The following is a 9123-nucleotide window of genomic DNA, read 5'->3' on the forward strand; positions in this document are numbered from 1 at the left end:
TTGTCTAGCCTCCATAGTGCATCTAAATTCCATGAATTTTAAATATAACTTAGCTTTTTCCTTTTATATCCTTTTATAATTTATCATGTAGAACAATATTTCACTATACCCTCTGTTATTCTGACAGGTACTCGGGCTGAACAATTTCTAATATAATTCAGCAAGATTCTCTCTCTCTCTCTTTCTCTCTCTCTCTCTCTCTCTCTCTCTCTCTCTCTCTCTCTCTCTCTCTCTGGAATTGGAATACTTTTATTTTCTAGAATATAAGAGAGTTCTATAAAAGTTTATTATTATAGGTGCTACACATTCATTATTCAGAAATAAGCAGTTGAAGTATGTATTCAAGATCTTGATTTCCCAGATTTCCATAAAAACTTTCTTTCCATTTAGAAATCCAACTTATGAATGAATATTATAGAGTAGTTTCTACAATTTTCTGTTCCATTGACTTTTGGTAATTGGGGATCGGGCAAATGCTATAACATTTACCAATATGAAAATAATGCCGAAAAATATATCAAAACATTAAAAAATTCAGCGATTTTATATAACTTCTAAGATCTGACATGATAGACATAAATGCTTAAGTTTTACTAAATTTCAATCTGGCCTTCTTGATATATGTATATTTATATATGCTTGGAAATCGTAACCTTCCTGCGCACAGACTTACACAAACACATATCTGATGAAAATGAGACATTTGTTATCTCTAGAATCTGGATGGTCAATAAATATAATTAGAAAAGCTCCTTAATAATAGAAAAAAAAAAATCTGTTAGTTCATGCCTCTCATTACATTGGTTCAGAATGTGACGTTCACTGCATGTAGTTTAAATATTGTTCCCTAAAACTTACATTGTTAAACAAAAATAAAATCAAGATTTAATAAATACTTTGCACTAAAACCAAAATATATAGGGAAATACCATTTATCGTATGGATTAAAAGAAAAAGCATGAAAGTGAAAGGAATATTACACAAAAAGATTGCCACATTTTAGATACAGTCTTGCATATCATCTCAAAACCCTCAACATATATAATTAAGAATTCAAAGCACAAATTCTTATTTTCAGAGGTAAGGTAAACAATTTAAGAATACCTAATTTTTAAATCTTTCCAAATTTATCAGAATACTTTTCTAATTTATGGAACTTTACTAAGGTTTATATCTTTGTCTTGAAATAAATACATTGATATATAAGGAGTATTAAATGTTAATATAAACGGAACAGCTTTTATTTCACAAACACAACCACATAGATTGATACCATGAAAATGCTAGAAAATACTCAAGAAAGATATTGAATATAATTATTCGTTGGGAAGTGAATAAATCCATTCATCCCCGAAAGCTGTAATCGCTCTTAACTTTAATTCTTCCGAATTAAATCCCTTACTCAACTTCCATATGCGAAACTAATCATGGAAATATGGCCATTTTATGATAATCATATAAAATTTTATGAATGCTGCGAAAAAAATTAATATATACATCATTTGATTTTACGCTCTCCGAGTATTAGGATTAATGGAGTAAGGGCTAAGCAAAGTGTTACATTGTCAAAAGTAAAGCTTTGAATTATGATATATTGAATTTACTATTAGCCAGCCTGAATATTTATACTCCCAAACTTCTGATCACATAAATTCTCCCAAATTCTTAGGCCAAACTATTTTTTTTTTTTTTTTTTTTTTTAATAAACACTGTTAATGATAAAATAATTCAGATGAAAATAAACCATCCTACACATTTCATCAAACTCATTTTACTGAAAACTAGAACATCGACCTATGTAATTTCTTACAACCACTTTTATCATTATGATGTGAAAAAATTATAATGCCTAATAATGGTCTTCATGTTTATAGTCAAGATACAATGGTTTTATTTTATCATTTACCAACACTTAAATTCTGCATATGAAAGCTTTGATACTCTCGCCAGAGTCGTGTATAAGCTTGTCACAAACAGACTTTCTCAGTAGTGGGAAGGTAATTCAAACAGAAATCCACAAACTTCCCGCAATATTTTTGAATCTTTATATATATATATATATATATATATATATATATATATATATATATATATATGTGTGTGTGTGTGTGTGTGTGTATGTATGTATGTATGTTTGTATATGTATATATGTATGTATGTATGTATAATTTATATGTATATATGTATATATATACATTGTATATATAATATATATATATATATATATATATATATATATGTGTGTGTGTGTGTATGTATGTTTGTATTATATATATTTGTATATGTATATATGTATGTATGTATGTATAATATATATGTATATATGTATATATATACATTATATATTTATATATATATATATATATATGTATATATACACATATGTATGTATATATATATATATAATATATAATATATATATATATATACATATATATATATATATATATATATATATAATGTATATATATATATATATATATATATATATATAATGTATATATATATGACTTCGGGCAGATGGTAAACAGAGGTAAGAACTCTAGACCTGACATAAACCCATTTAGTACCATTTCAGCGCAGTCTGAGAATGCACTGAATGGCAATACCAAGCGATCCTAAGAATCCTTATGGTGGTAGGAACAGCTCCCTTTTCTGGCAATAACACAAAATCCCTATGCTGGAAGGCTTCCTTCACTGCAGTGACACTTTCTTTCGGTATCCCCCTTTATCTCATGTTGAAGTGTACAAACTTCACAGGCCCTTATTGCTTGAGCGGCAATGACTTGCATCATACCCAAGGTTACCGCAATGAGTACACTTGTATCCTTTTGACCATGAAGGGGGTATCTCTGGCGAAGCAAGGGTAGCATTCAAAGGGGTAGCTACTTGAGGATTGTTTGGAAAATCAAGTGGCAGTGGAAGTAAATAGTGTGGGTAGTGAAAGCCTCCATTACAGGGAATGTTAGTGAAAAATGAATGGGACTTTCCTAATAATTTTGGAGCTTGCTTTGAGTTGGAGTTTGGCTGAACTGCCTTTGGATGGGCTCTCCTCAACTTCATGAGTACCCCCCATTCGCCTGCTAAAATGGCAGGTGTAACGCGTCTGTGCTTGTGAGTCCGGCCTTGCTTAAGGAACTCTGGGCGTTAACAAAAAAAAGAATAATGGAAAGGTCGCCAGTCGGCAATAAGACACGGAATAACGACAAAATGGATATATTTACAATATTTAAATAAAAATTAATAATAGGGGAGCACGACAGATAACTACTTCATATTTCAAGTAAGCCACGAGGTACTTCACGGGGAGTTGGGCTCACGTGGAGATAGGAAGGCCGTGGAAGGTTTTCAGCACCGCAATCTCATTCCATGGAAAGGGAAATAAATTAAATTATTAACCGAACACTTACTTCTACAGGCTGGGAACACGATGAAGTCGTGTGGTTAAAACTTTTAAGCAAATTAAATAAAAGTGCAAACTTAGGAATTTAAACACTACACGTGGGAAACAACACTGTCACAGGGTGAATTAATTAAGGTTAGGAGCAAACAGCACACGTGGTTGGGACACAAGACTGGGATAACAAAGGTTCAGTGGGTAAGATCTCTTTGTTAAAGGATAAGAGGAAAGGAATGGGATAAGGGAAGGAGATGGATAGGGCCGATGAGGTTGAGGTACTCAAACAGACATCTTACCTTGACAAAAAAAAAAAAGGACTCTGGTTTATCCCTTGTAGTGAACGTGTCACAGGTCCTGCCTCCCTTTAGTCTTGAGAGCGAAAAAAGGTGATGGTACTCTCACAGATGTTGGTTAGCGAAGAGGTGATGTTCCTCTCATGGAGGTTTGTTAGCGAAGAAAGCAACCCAGTTGTTCCTTGGTCGATTTAACCCCACTTGGCCCCCAATTGGGGGGGGGGGGGGGGAATTGGCCTGACCGCTGTCCTACTGGTCAAGCCTTGTCACGTGTCCCGACACCCCTATCAATAGGCCTTCTGACTTCTCCCGGATCCTCTGTGGTGGCGTTTAACGGCCACATGGTTTGAAGATGTTTGGAATGAGACCTCACGGGAGTAGACTGGTATAGGATGGTTGGAGGGGGGAGTGAGACTCTTGGTAGGGTCCCAAAACTTATCGACCCAGTCCTTGCTAGTGGGGCCTTTGAAAAAAGGTGGCGTAATGACCGTCATTAATAACACAGCAGAATCAACTCTATTCACCTTCCTTTTCTCCATGTAGTCACATGCATCTCTTGATACAGAAATCATGAACTGCTCTAACTGCATGAGTTTATTTATCTGTTCAAAACTTTTAGTGGGTAGTGCAGTGCTGATCAATCGCTCATAAGCGATGGTCATTCAATGGGCTAACACATGCATCTTGTTTCCTTCCCTCTTCATGTTTTGGAAGTTTTGGCACTATACTTCGGGGACGAGTGCCATAGCATTTATAACCCTCTCGTTAATAGTAAGGTAATCCTGACTTTCCTGTACAGTTAGGGTAGTGTATAGGAATGCAAGGCCTTCTCGGTCAGCTTATCGGGCGAAATGAGTACCCATTCTTCCTGTGGTACTCGTATGCAAAGAAGAAGGTTTCTCGGTCCTCCACCTCGTAGGCTGGCAAAGATTCTGTCACACCAGCTATATGCAGCGGGGATCTTAGGTTCCCCTTGCTGTGACAGTCAATTTCTTTCCTGAGCCATGAGACATGCTTCCTGACATGCGGCCTCCAGTTCCCTGATTTCAAGTTCTGGCCTTATTAGCTCCTTATCTTAGAACTTGACTTGCTCTCAGGCTGGGAATAAAGTTTCAAGTCTGCATTAGGTATATGAGAGCAAGTCCAATTAGAGAGAAGGGGGAATGATGGCAGATTGAGAGGTACCTGCAGTGTAACCATGAGAGAAATATATTGTGGAGTATACAGTTGGCCCGGGGTTGAATTGGCTGCTTTAACTTTTGGACCCGCTTTGGAAAAGTTACTGGTCTCCAAAACTTGAGGGTTCTCCTGGTCCTCATGATCATAAGAATCGATAATGCTGTGGAAATGATCTCTGGAAAATTCTTTCAGCTGACCTTTCCTATGTGTACTTTGGACCTGAATGTCATTGGCTGCACAGGAATGCCTCAGCTAGGCCTTTGAGAGTTGTATTAAAAGGGTATCAGTAGGAGTTTCATGAAATTGAGCAACAATACTCTGGACACCAGAAATACATCTTACAATTAGGAATATAAAAGAATATGCCACAACGATTATACACAATTGATTATAACACTGGTGAGGGACGTCTAAAACACAAAGAAATGATCAAGGACACCTTTTAAAAAGGTTGAGTGAAATTGAAAAACAAGATAGATCCTCAACACTTACCGCAGAAGCAACAAAATTTCTTCAATGGAACTAAAGACGCTACAAAACACTGTAACCTTGCCAACTAAAATTAAAAACAATTATATAATGGTTTGTTGGTGGTCTTCAAACTGGAAAAGAATCCCCAAAAATAAAAATAACACCAACATAAAAACAATTATTCCAATAAGGCAGGATGATCAGTCAAAATAGATTCTAATATTAAAAAAAACAAAACAAAAAAACTGCCCTCAATTCTGTTACATGAGGATGTAGAGAGAAATATAAGGAGAAAAGACACACCAACACAATACCCAACCAGATGTCTAACATGGGAGACGGCAAGCGTGTGCACTCTTTGAGGAGGTCAGGTTCAAAACTAGGCTAAGCCCACACGTTTTCGGTAGCCCCGAATCATACGAAATATAAAGTAAAGCCTCTTTCAGGCTGGCAATGGCAGTGCATAAATAACTGAGCTAGTTGGTTATGCAATTGATTCTATTTTTGCGGTTACCCACACACAATGAAACAATAATGTTATATACGGCAAGACAAATAATAAAAAAATCCAATTGAATTATAATACAGAGGTACCTTGGTAATTAAAATAATGAATAGACACAGTAGAATCAATGGAATGTAAATTTACATCAATTTTTTTTTTTTTTTTTTTATAGAGCAGAGGAATTAAAGCTTGAACACAAAAGATCATAAACTGGAAAGAACAATTGGTATAAAATAGGATTAAGAAAAGAAAAAAAAACAATACAGACAAGTATTTCCTCGCCTGCAAATAAAAGAGTAGTGTTATCGTCTTGCACACAACTCGTTACAATATGATTGAGGGAATAAGAAAATAAAACTTTCATATGCAGAAAAACGACAAAAACAAAATACCTGATTATAAATACGGAAATAAACACATTGAATATATATACCTTCAAAAGGCATCTAAATATGTTTAGCTAATGAAAAAAAAAGCAAAATGGCACCAGGTCCTACAATACTTTTTACTCTGAAAAATACAAAAGAAAATCATTAACAAACAAAATTAGCCTAGATATTTACCCTGTAGCCAGAATATATTTTTATACGCGAAACGGGGAATATAGTAACGTTCATGAGCATTATGTTTCCCCATGAGTGGCGTGTTTTTTGTTGAATACAACCAACATTGACTTACCCCTAACTGTATACAAAACTAGTATAAAAAAAAAAACTTAACAATCAATTGACTCCCACGTGGCATGAGTCCTTGGACGAGTTCTCACTGATCACTGGCCTTCAATGAGCTCATTATTCTAATTTGACGTAGCCCCCTTATCTCCACCCACCAGACATAATTGACGTCTTTCCTTCCTTCATTTTCCAAACTTCGGCTATACCCACTAGAATTTAGCTTCTGGTTTTGACGACCAATTGCAAAATGTTTTCTTTTTAGCAGTTATTAGCAAGTTCTTAGTTCTGATTCCACAATGGCTAGCCACTATGAGATGAAGGTGCAGGAGCAAGTTTCCAGTACTTGACTCCTGGGAGGCTACTTGTGCTCCTAGCAGAGGTTTGGGATTTCCTGTGACATAGTCTGGTCGCTGGCCGGAACTTGGATATCAATGGTGACCCTCACACAGCTCTACTGGCTGTTCATAGGCAGCAAACACTGGCGTACTCAATTTTGTCCCAAATTTCCTGGTTCTTTCTGGGGCTGTCCTGGACTCTTGGTTGTTGAGGCCATGACGTCTTTGTTGGGGATCTTCTGGTTAAAATATGCTGAGCATTTGCATAAGAAGAGGAAACGCCAGACAATGGCTGCATCCAGTCGTATGAAAGAAGTAGGGGAAGGGCTTACAATTATAATTCAATTATTACAACTATAGAATAATTATGTAAACAAGACAATTAAAAGGTTAATTTAAGGGGGACAAACAATAAAAAAAATGTTACTACTAAAAGGAGTGCAAAAACTACTTACTAAAGAAACCTACAACTATTTATGTAAATTATTCCAATATAAACAACTTCAAAAGATATATGGCTCTCTCACATCATACCTCCCACGTTCTGAAATAAAGTTCTGGATCAACGACGTAATATTTGTTTTTTAAGAGTCACGTCTCTGACTTCACAAGTGGTCAGCCAGGGTGTGTTCATTCTCGGCAACTGATGAATCTCAGGTTGATGCTCTTGCAACAGTAGGCTAGGTGGTGCAAATCCTGCCATAAGCACTTATTTTTCCTTATGATATGAAGGAATATAAATTGATTGTGGTCCATGACCACCCTTATAGGACCTGAATTTCCTTGAACATACCACTTAAAATGCTTCAGGACGAGCACAGAGGCAAACACCTTCTTATCTACTTGGGCATAATTCCTTTTTTCATTTCCTAAATATCCTAGAAAAATAAACTACATGGCTTTTCAATACCATCCTTACAACTCTATACAAGTGCTGAACCATGCTTCCCGAAAATTGGCATGTACATGCATGATTGATTCCTCTGGGAAATCGTTTATTTTCGGGTGTGGGACCATATTATACAATCCCTTAGAAACCTCAGTACTCTTAATGAAAACAGGATGGGAATATACTTAGAGTGAAGTATTCCAACAATAATACCCGTCAAATAATTACCAAAGGTTATGTGGACTCCTGGCAAGGGTTCATGATTAAAGATTGCCACCTGCACTAACCCGGACTACAAGAAGGACTCTAGCTAGAGGGTTTGCAGAGGCAAGACCTGCAGACCTGACATACAGCCAACCAGTACTGTCTCACCACAGTTGGAGAACTCTTTGAACGGCCTTATCAAGCGATGCAGAATGGTTAATCTGCTCTAGCATTGCCAAGAATCCTTATAGTGGTAAGACCAGCTCCTTGTTCGGGAAATGACACAGAATCTCTATGCTGGAATGCTTCCCTTCCTTCAGTGACATTTGCTTCCGGCATCACCCATTCTGTCATGTTGGAGTGTACCAAATGGCACTGGAAAGGGGTACTTTGGCCACTGATAGTCTCCATTCATTGGAGGATTAGTAAAAAATTAATGAGTCTTTCACATCTATATTGGAACATGCTCTGAGATAAAGTTCGATTGAACTGCCTTTGGCAAGCTCCCCTAAAATTACTACATACCTCTCGTTAATCTGCTGAAATGGTGTCTGAATGTACTGTATTCACCTTCCTTTCCTCCATGTAGTCTCGTGCCTCTCTTGATATAGTATTTAGGAAATCTAACTGCATGATTTCATTTACCTGTTCCAGAATATTGGAGGGTAGTGCAGTTCTGATCTATCGCTCATAAGCTATGTTCACTCTGCGAGTCAATACACCAGGCATTGCGTTTCCTTCACTCTTCCTGTTATTGAAGTTTTGGCGATAAGCCCTAGGGACGAGTGCCTTATCATCTATAACCCTGTCTTTATTAGTAAAGTATTCTTGACTTCCTTGTACAGTAAGTGTACTATTTGGCTGTAAGGCACTCCTGGTGAATTTAGCTGGCACAATGACTGGTCATTCATCATGTGGTACTAAAATGCAGCAAAAAAAAATTTCTGGGTCCTCCTTCTCGTAGGCTGGCAGGGACTTTGTTACATCAGTAAGATGCACTGTGTCACCGGGTTTTGGGTTCCTCCTGCTGTGACAGCTTGATTCCTTTCCTGAAAGCCTGAGACGCCTGACTTGTGACCTTCAGTTCCCTGATTTCAAATTTCTGCCTCTTTAGCTCCCTATCCTCGGATCTATCCTCAGGCTGGGAAAAAAATCCAATTCTGCATTAGGTAT

This window comes from Palaemon carinicauda, chromosome 26 (assembly GCF_036898095.1).
Source record: "Palaemon carinicauda isolate YSFRI2023 chromosome 26, ASM3689809v2, whole genome shotgun sequence".
Classification (NCBI taxonomy): domain Eukaryota; kingdom Metazoa; phylum Arthropoda; class Malacostraca; order Decapoda; family Palaemonidae; genus Palaemon; species Palaemon carinicauda.